This window comes from Chrysochloris asiatica, unplaced genomic scaffold (assembly GCF_000296735.1).
Source record: "Chrysochloris asiatica unplaced genomic scaffold, ChrAsi1.0 scaffold00015, whole genome shotgun sequence".
NCBI classification, from domain to species: domain Eukaryota; kingdom Metazoa; phylum Chordata; class Mammalia; order Afrosoricida; family Chrysochloridae; genus Chrysochloris; species Chrysochloris asiatica.
Window position 1 is genome coordinate 11,467,830 of NW_006408533.1, and position 7,065 is coordinate 11,474,894.

The following is a 7,065-nucleotide window of genomic DNA, read 5'->3' on the forward strand; positions in this document are numbered from 1 at the left end:
GCCACGCTCCTTACCTGCCCATCTTGTCTTCTGGGTTTGGTGCCTGCTTTTGCAAAGTCAAATAATAAAGTCTCACTCTAGCTAAAAAAAAAAGAAAAAGGTAAGCCCTGGTGTGGCATTGCTGCAGGATAAACAGTGGACTGCAGGATAAACCACAAAGTTGTCAGTTCAAACCCACCCACCAGCAACTCTGGGAAACCCTATATAAGGTTGCTATGAATCAGAACCTACTCGATGGCACATAGCAACAATGGTAATATAAAGGTATTTAAAAATTCTTCTTAGCAATTGAGTTGAGTCCGACTCATGGGGGCCCCATGTGGGTAGAGTTGAATTGCTCCATAACCTTTCAAGATGGTGACCTTTCAGAGGCAGATTAGCAGGCCTGACTTCTGAGACGCCTCTGGGTGGATCCAAACCACCAACCTTTTGGTTAGTAGTTGAGAGCTTAGCCACTTACATCATCAAGCTCTTTCAGATAATTTGCTTTAATGAAACAGTTTAAAACATTCAGAAAAGACAAGCTAGACTATAACAATATCTTTTAAATTGCAAAATATATTCAATAAAAATGTTATAATATAAAATGGTTTATAAAATGTGATTGTAAAACAAAATCAAATGCACTGCTATTGAGTAGATTCTGACTCATAACAATCCTGTATAGGGTTTCCAAGGTTATACATCTCTTTAGAAGCCTTATGTGTATCCCTTGAATTGTCTGGAGGTCTTCAACTGCCGACCTTATTGTTAACAGTCCAATTCTAAAGTACTGGGTATAACATGCAGGCATAAGGTAATAGAAAAAAAAAAAAAATCCATCAGTTCAGTTTTTAAAAGATTGTAATAAAAAATGGCACTTAATGTTACTCATTTAAAGTTTTGCAGAAAGTTGAAGAGAAAAACTACTCAAATTATAGAGATCATATATAAATATTGAGGGGAAACCACTGCCATTTTAAAGAATATAAAGACTACCTGAAGTGTTTACGTTTGCACTATATCTTTCAAGCTTAAAATTTCTGTAAGTTATTATCCCTCTAAACACAATTTTTTTGCCCAATAGGTGACTTCAATAGTGGGTTATTTTCATATTTTTCAGGTGAGGAAAATGAAACTGAGATCATTGAGAGACGTGTCATTTGGTCCATAAAAGTGCAGAGGCCTCTTGATCTCCTGTCTCCTTGTGGTCTTTAATCAGAACTTTAAAAAATAACTCTTCTTTTACTTGCCAAACTTTGAATATGTAACAGTGTGTTTTTTACACAAGAGATTATATTAGCACTATAGTGGCTCCATAGGATAAGTATTGGACTAACAGCACATGGTCGACAGTTCAAGCCTACCAGCTGCTCTGCTGGAGAAAGATGAGACTTTCTGTTCTTGCAAAGATTTACAGCCTCAGAAACCCTTTACAGGGTTGCCCTGAGTCAGAACTGACTTGAAAGCGCTTAAGAACATAAAGTCATTCTGGAAGCTTAACTAGGATTCTGCTTTGTATAAAGCTGAGAGACCCATAATTCTGAAATTAAATTTGAGCAAATAACAATATCCCGTGAGGTTTTGTTTTCAATACTTACACAGAAAATATATTTTCACGATCAAGGTATGTAAACATTATTACAAAAAAAAAAATAACTTGCAGGATTATATTAAAATGGATTTAACTTTTCAGTATTGACCCTGACTGCTGTTATTAGTTGGAATAATACTCTAAGACTTCAAGAATTATGGCTAGGAACACTTACAAAAAATTGTGCTTTTGTATTAAATTACAGTGCTTGGCTTGGCTTCCCTCTACCACCACCACCGCCAGCCCTACTCCCCTTCCCAAAGCTGCTTGCAGTTGTACCAACAAGCTTAATGAGTAGGATTTGTTCTCTTACTCACACCTTTCAAAACCAAAAGGCCCATTCACAGCTTATGAAGCTATTTATAACAACTGATATTGGCCCCAGCTTTCAGTATATATTATATAAAAGAAAGCTATTCCATAGTTTAGATTTTCTACAGAAATCTTTAACTCTAGCTGAAAACTAAAATCATATGTTCAAAGAAAAGTTTTTTTTAAATCTAATTTATTTGACTCTGCACCATCTAAATTTAAAATGGAAGCAAATAGCTTTACTTAAAAAAAGAAAATTATTAACTAAGTATTGAGTAAGAGTGTGGTGGCTCCACAGGATAAGCACTGGACTGTGAACCATCAGGTTGGTGATTGGAGTTCAATGGCCACTCTGCGGGAGAAGATGACGCTTACTTCTCTCGCAAAGATGTGTAGCTTCAAAAACCCTATACACAAAGTCCCTATGAATCAGAACCAACTCCAGGGCACTTAACAACAACAAACAACAAGTATTGAGTAGGCTTAATTTTCTGGAAGTGTGGCACTATAGGATGAGCATTGGACTGGAAACCACAAGGTCGGTGATTCAAACCCACCAGTTGCTCCCCGAAAGCCCTATACAGAGTCAGAACCAACTTGACAGTACTTAACAATAACAACATGCTCTCACAAAGTCTAGCTTCTGATACAGAAGTTATAGCACTAATATTTTTCTCATTAAAAAAAAATCATCAATAGAAAAGTAATAAAGGTATTCACAATTGTATTTCCTGTTAATATTCATTTTGGTCTATGTGCTCTTGCATTCTCAAAGCACTTAGCCATTTAGCTGGCCACGACGTAATCTTCAGTTCATTTGCTTGTCCAATCCCTAGCTTATATTTTAAGTAATTTCTACAAGGCTAAATTAATAAATCCCAGTGTGCCCATGAGAACCAACTGATTCAGAGTAACTCATTCCTAATTGTTTTTTGTTCACATGGGTGTTCACTTTGGCTCCTCTCCCAGCTTTCAGCCAAGGGGGAAAATTACCTTTCCACACCCAGCTAAAAACAGAGTCAAGGAATAATTCATTTGAATTATTCCTTGAGCAGCGTCACTGAATAAGCAGTTTTGGCTTGAGGTGTCTGTGTGTGTGTGTGTGTATATGTGTGTTCTAAATGAAGATCTTTTTGTAGATTAAGCCAACAAAGTCTTTTTCACATAGAAGAATACAAGATCACATTGTTGCTTTTTCTAGAAAAAAATTCTGAAATTTTACAATTTTTATTACCAAGATTTTAAACTCCCAAGTAACATGGAATTTTGTCTGTATCTCTGTTTTTCTGTACAAAAAAATGTTGCCTTAGAAAGTGAATTTTAATTCTGTTCTCATTCAATTGCTTTTTGTCTCCCCCACCCTCAAAAAATAGCATATTCTTCTTTTGATATTTTCATCTTTTATGTGTTAAAATAAAGACATAAATAAAAATTTTGGCAAAATAATGGTACAGAGCTTCTTCCATAGCTTCTTGCACCCCTGAAATGAGAACTTCAAGGTTAGCTATTGTGTGGGTTGTTGATCCTGGAAAAGTGTCTGAGCCTGTCCATGAGATCTAGTCAAACTTTCTTAGCTCTAAGATCTTTGCTTTAGGAGAATAACACAGATTAAATAACCAGAGATGAAAAGAAATATATTATCAAGTCATAAAACAATGGAAGAACCAACAGTGCATATTGTTGAGTGAAAGAAGCCAGTCTGAAAAAGCTACATATTGCATGATTATAGCTATTTGACATTCTAGAAAAAGAAAAACAATAGAAAAAGTGTTCTATATTGAGTGTTCTATATAAGAGTGTTCTATGTTGCTGGGAGTTCATGGAGAAATGGAACACAGGGAATTTTTAGGGCAGAGAAACTTTTCCACATGACACAGTATTGACGAGCACATCACTTTTGTCAAATCCTATAGAACTGCAGGGTCACTATGGGTCGGAATCAACTTCATGGCACTTAACAACAACAACAAATAGAACTGCGCAACAAAGAATGAATGGTGATGTAAATTATGGTCTTTAATCAATGATGCATTCCTATTGGCTTATCAATCAATCAATCAATCAAATGTACCACATGATTGAAAGGTGTCAACCACAGGAAAAACAGTGTGCAGTTTTGGGGTTATATGGAAACTCTGTGTACTTCTGGCACTATTTCTGTAAGCTTACTCTAAAAAAATGAAGCCTAGTAAAAACGTAGAAAAATCCTCGTGAGTCTAAGTGTCACACAGAGCAAGGTGGAGACGTTTTCATAGAAAATTGAGGTCATACTGGTGAGGATGGAGAGCCTCGGGTTCCACTGCAAACCTGCAGCCAGAAAGTATCAGCCCCACCTCTCAAGGGGATGAATCAGGCATTCCACTTACTCTTCCAGGGGAGTGGATTCTGCAGTGGTGGCCTGGAGGGGGCTCCACCCATGGGTTCATAAGCACTTTTAAAAAATGGTGGTAATGGCAGGCTGGGAAGGGCTTTTGCATTATAGTAGATGATTGTAGAATTTTAGATGCATGCTACTGAAAATGAGGAGAGCTAAACCAAATAAATAATGTGTGTGAATGGAAGGTGACAAACAAAAATTTAAAAACACTTCTGTCTTTGGCAAGATTACAAAAACTTATCTTCAACCCAGAAAATGAGTGACTTCCATTCAAGTTAAGGTCATTCTGACTTAATATAAAATGTACAGACTTCTAATAACTATGTCATTTGTATATATTCAGTGGTTGAAGGCAGTGCACAATCCTTCAACACAAATGATGTATGGAGATATTTTCCAACAAATCTCTATTGTAGAAAAATAAGAAATCATCTGGGAATACTCCCATCTCATCATTTTAACCAGCTAAGATGGTTTTATGTTCTTAAAATTACACCAAGAGCTCAATAATGAGGCCAGTTTCTGTTTTACTTCTCACAGAATGCAATTGTAAGCCTGTTTATTGCCAGAGCTTATGAACAAGGTCTTGATATGTCTGTAGACAAATCTTGAATAATATTTAAAAACTACCTAAGGTAGCTTTCACCAAGACCTATACCAACAAAAGAGAAATAAGTAAGACTAAGCTCTGATTTCTCAGCAGAAATCATTCAGGCAAGAAGATAATGGAATGACATATACAAAAATTCTGAAAGAAAAAAATTGCCAACCAAGAATCATTAGCAAAATTGTCCATAAAATATGACTGCGACATCAGCACATTTCCAGATAAACAAAAATGGAAAGAATTTGTAAAAACCAGATCAGCTTTACAAGAAACAGTAAAGGGCTTTCTGTGGACAAAGAAGCCACAATAGCAAACAATACTTGAGATTGCTATACATGACAATATTACCCAGAAATCAACTCAGATACAAGACTGAAAATAGGGAAGCAGATATAGCAATTTGAAATAATAATAATAATAATAAAATAAAATGAGATAATAGTTACAGAATCGCCAGAAGAAGAAATCAAGTATTTCAAGAAAATAAACCTAAGTCTAACTGTAATCCTAAGGAGCTCTGGTAGCGTAGCGGTTACGAATCGGGCTGCGAACCGCAAGGTCAGCAATTCGAAACTACCAGCTGTTCTGTGGGAGAACGATGAGGCTTTCTGCTCCGTAAAGATGTACAGCCTCGGAAACCCTGTACAGGGTCGCTATGAGTTGGAACCAACTCCACGGCACACAGCCACCCCCACTGTAACCCTAAAACTAGACCCAGTCTTACCCAACTAGACCAGTTGAGCCCTAGCTCAACCCCTATCCCTAATACTACCCTAGCCATAACCACAACCCTCACACAAAATGAAGTCCTAGCCCTTGTCTAGACCTAACCATAGTCCTAACCCTAACTCCTTGCTACTAATGCCCCCCAAAGAGTAAAATGTATACATGTTTCAGTCTAATACATCCACCTTCAAGTCCATATAAACAGAGTTGACTCGTTGTATCTTATTGTATGTAGTAAACTGTGTGCCCAAATTGTGTTTTGTATATTTTCCCCATGCTGTTGTCGTTTCCTCAGGAAACAATGCACAAGTATTTACTAAGCACTTTCTATATATTTATTTTGCATTATTGATTTCTTCCCTGTCTGAGTAAATACTCATTAAATTAAAATGTGATAGGCTCTGTAAATAAATAAATAAGTGGGCCACACTCCCTTTCTTCCATGAGCATGTGCATGTGTGTGTGTGAAAGAAAGGGGTTCATGAGAGATAAATATGCAAGTAATCAACTGTAACATGCCGGAATAAAAACAGTGGTAGAGATATTTAAGATGTGTTCCATTTTATTGTAAGACACATGTATTCAAAGGCCTTGGGCACAGCATCTGTATATTAAAGAATATTTTCATTTGAAATTAGCTATAATTTAGTTACAACACCTGTCTATCAGTTTGTCACACTGTGGTGGCTTGCATGTTGCTGTGATGCTGGAAGGAGATGCCATCAGTATTTTAAATGGGAGCAAAGTCAGCCATGGTGGACAGGATTCAGCAGAACTTACAGACTAAAACAGACTAGGAAGAAGGAGAGGAGGGCCATTGCTGACTGGATAGTCACTGAGAATCTTATGACTAGCAGGGAGCATTGTCAGATATAATGCTAGGAGACGCACCCCTCAGATTGGAAGGCAGTCAAAATACGACTAGAGAAGAGCTGCCTCCTTAAAGTACAAGTGACCATAATATGAGTGGACCTTCTTTTGCTGGTGGGCACAACTCAAAATGAGGAGAAACAGCTGCAAGTATCAATTAATAATTGGAACATGGGATGCACAAAGTATGAAATGAAGAAAATTGGGAAGTTGTCAAAAATGAAATGGAATGCATAAAAATAGCTGACCAGGGCATTAGTGAGCTGAAATGGACTGGTAGTGGTCATTTTGAATCAGTCATATGGTTTACTATGTTGGCAACAACAAATTCAAAAGAAATGATGTTGCATTTATCATCAAAAAGCAAATTTCATAATTTGTCTTGAAGTACAATGCTGCCATTTTCATATTCATATGCCTACAAGGAAAACCAGTTAATACCACTATTATTCAAATTTTTGCAGCAACCACTAAAGTCAGTAATGATAAAACTGAATTCTACCAACTTCTTCAGTCTGAAATTGATGAGCCATGCAATCAAGATGGATTAATAATTACTGGTGATCTGAATGTGAAAGTTGGAAACAAAGAGGAAGGATC